The sequence below is a fragment of the Microtus ochrogaster genome, chromosome 18 (assembly GCF_000317375.1).
Source record: "Microtus ochrogaster isolate Prairie Vole_2 chromosome 18, MicOch1.0, whole genome shotgun sequence".
In the NCBI taxonomy this organism is placed as follows: Eukaryota; Metazoa; Chordata; class Mammalia; order Rodentia; family Cricetidae; genus Microtus; species Microtus ochrogaster.
This window is the reverse complement of record NC_022020.1, coordinates 61629911-61633503: the sequence shown is the minus strand read 5'-3', so window position 1 is coordinate 61633503 and position 3593 is coordinate 61629911.

Sequence of the window (3593 nt, the reverse complement as noted above, 5' to 3'; positions counted from 1 at the left end):
ACAATATTCTGTCTGTGTGTATGCCTGCAGGCCAGAGGAGGGCACTAGACCCCATTACAGATGGTTGTGAGCCACCATGTGGTTGCTGGGAATTGAACTCCGGACCTTTGGAAGAGCATGCAATGCTCTTAACCTCTGAGCCATCTCTCCAGCCCCTGGCTTATATTTTAATTTGTAATGTTTATTACTTTTAATTCAGTTTCAAGTCTTTTTTAAAATTTATTTATTTATTTATTAAGGATTTCTGCCTCCTCCCCGCCACCGCCTCCCATTTCTCTCCCCCTCCCCGGTCAAGTCCCCCTCCCACATCAGTCCGAAGAGCAATCAGGGTTCCCTGACCTGTGGGAAGTCCAAGGAACCCCCACCTCCATCCAGGTCTAGTAAGGTGAGCATCCAAACTGCCTAGACTCCCCCAAAGCCAGTTTCAAGTCTTAAGTCAGAGCCCCATGCGACAATGGGCTTGGTTTTCCTGACACAGGCTTCTAAGATCTCTGAATTTTAACTCTCTTCCACCCCCTGATGGTACAATTGAAAATTGAAAGTGGTTGTTCAGGCTGCCAGAAAAATACTCTTCAAGTGTTTTTTGTTATTGTTATTTATTGCACTTGTTTATTTGTCTATTAAATGTGTGTTTGGCAAAGGTGGAGACCTATGCATGCCCATGTTACGTGTAGTTGGAATCGAACTTAACTCTTCACAGCTGACGAAAAGCACTTTACCCACTGACTAGCCCGTGGGGTGTTTTGTGGGTCTTAAAGTATATTTTTTTATGTATACATGCAAAGGATACTCATGGACAGTCATGTGGAGGATACTTCTGTTCCTACACCAGCAGAGGCCAGAACCCCTGGAGTTGGATTTACAGGCAGTTGTGAGATACACCTCATGGGTGCTGGGAACTGAACGTGGATCCTCTGGAAGAGTAAGCGATACTCACTCTTCACCGTGAAGCCTCTCCAGCCCCTCCTCAAATGTCCTTAAACTCATCACCCTGGCAAGTGTTGTGTTTGAAGGACAAGTGTGTGCTGTATCTATGGGTCTATGAGAAACTTAGTATATTCTTGCTAGCAATGTTAATACTACCACAGAAAGTATGCAATAATGAAACACTGACTAGACCATTCATTATAACTACTATAGTATTTTGGCATAGTCTCTTTCAATGATAAACATTTCATGGCTAAGTTCTGTATACAAAATGTTGAGTTTTTCTTCTTAACCTATCACCATTTCATAGACTTCTAAAGTTATGGGTACATTTTTTTTCTTAACATAAAGTTTGATGCCATACAGCACTGGCTGCTGTGTGAGCAAATAGACCTCTTGCAGGTAAAAATGGAAAATCTGCTTAAAGAGACAGCTGGCTGTATCCCTCAAATATATCATGTGCCTGTCTGTTCAAATGACAACGTACTCTAAATATATTCTCACGCACAGTAGAGTAATTATTTGAGCAAAATATAAAAATAAGCAAATATCTATCTCTGGAATATATATATATTACATATATATTCACAATCCTGTGCAAGCAGGAAAATATGAAGAGTCATCAGATATACTTTTTTCTGAGACAGAACTTCTCTGTGTGGCCCTGGCTGTCCTGGAATTCACTGTGTAGACCAGGCTGGCCTCGAACTCACAGAGATCCACCTACCTTCCAAGTGCTGGGATTAAAGGCATGCACCACAACATCCGGCTCAGATAGACTTCTGAATGGGGTAAAAAGAAGATGCCAAAGAAGTTACTGCTTCAAAAGGGAGATCAAAAAATAAAGCTACATTTTAAGTGGTCCTCTCTGAGGCGAGAGAGTAGGGGGCAAGTGGCCCAAAAGGAAGACAGACCTGCTCGTCACTGTGGGCCATTTTCAAAAAGCTTCGTATTTCTACCCTGTGAGTTTGCTGCCAGCCAAAATTTTCAAAACTCTTCAGTCGCATTTGAACTTTTGTATGATTTTCAGTCTTGAGAATACCCAGCATCTCTCTATTTGGTAGCTATTACTAACATCTTTTTTATAAGGCTTTTCTAGAATTATTAATAAAAGATTTGCAGGTCAAAGAAAAAAATGTTGTTAAGGTTCTCGAAATATTGAGTTCACTTGTTTTCCAGAAAAGTCTTTGAAGGCTGTCCAGCCAGTGATGTACCAGAAGCCTCTGTCCCAGGCCTTTCACAAACACTGGATGGTATCATGCATCAGGTTTGAGAATCTTAGAATTATTCCATCTGTGTGGTTTTAATCATCTGAGCTCTAATCATGACTTTCTAAGCGACTGATCAAGTTTTACATATCTGTTTCGCCCTCTCTTGGATGTTGTCGATACCCTTTACCCTTGGTTTAAAAAAGGAACGAAAAAAGCCTATTTTTCTAATGAATTTGCCATCTGCTCTCCCCACATCTTTCCCTCATTTCATGGCCTAGCACTACCTAGCACATTACAAATACTCAATATTTACTGATTCAATTGAATTGAGTTTCATTAGATTTGTCACATTTATGAAGCCTCATTTTTCTGTGTCCTCTGAAAACTTTTTCTGGGCTAAAGTCCTTCCTCTTGTAGAATTATCTAGGAAATACAAACACAACTTGGAAAAACCTCTGAGCAGTCTATCTTCTCGTTCCAAACATTAGATGACTTCAAAACCACATCCACCTTCCCACCTCTACCAGTTTGCCTATTGCTGTGAAACAGGTGACTTCCATTTTTAAAAAGCAAGGAGGCATGATGGCACATGTCTGTAATTCCAGCTGAGGCAGGAGGATTGCTGAAAGTTCAAGGTCAGCCTGGGCTACATAATGGGTTTAAGTCCAGCCTGGACTACACCATTGTAGAATATATGTTTAACTATGTAAAAGTGAGTTTCACTTGTTTAACTATATAAAGATGTGTTGCTGTTTTCCCTTGCCCGCCTCAGGCACCTGATTGGTCTAGTAAAAAGCTGAACGGTCAATAGCAAGGGAAGAGGTACAGGCAGCGAGAGTAAGGAAGAGCAGGAATTTAGGCTCAAGGAAGAGAGAAAAAGAGATGACAGGGAGATGGTAGAGGCCAGACAGACACACACACAGGAAGTAAAAAAGTAGGACATACAGAATGAAGGAAAGGTAAAAAGCCCTGAGGTCAAATATAGATGAATAGAAACAGGTTAAATTAAGTTTAAAGGAGCTAGTGAGACAAGCCTATGCTAAGGTCAAGCATTCATATTAATAAAAGTCTCTGTGTCTTTATTTGGGAGCTGGTTGGCAGCCCCTCCCAAAAAAATGCCAACTATACTCCACAGCAATATTTGACCTCACCAAAAAAAAAAAGTTAAAAATAAAAACTCAGTAACTTAAAACAATAAACATTTATTGTTTTGCACTGTTTCTCTGGGTAGGAATTTAAGAACTGTGTGGTTTGGACTCTGTCTCGACAGACTGCAGGCAGCTGTCTACTCCAGGCTCAAATGCAGCTGGAAAATCTCCTTTTCTGATTCCTTCTGTGCTATTGACTACATATGGCTACATATTTCCTGATATTCACTTAATATTCTGTTGGTCTGTGTTCAGAGCTTCTCCCAGCATTGAAACCTGCTTTCCTCAGAGTCAGTGATCTAAGAGG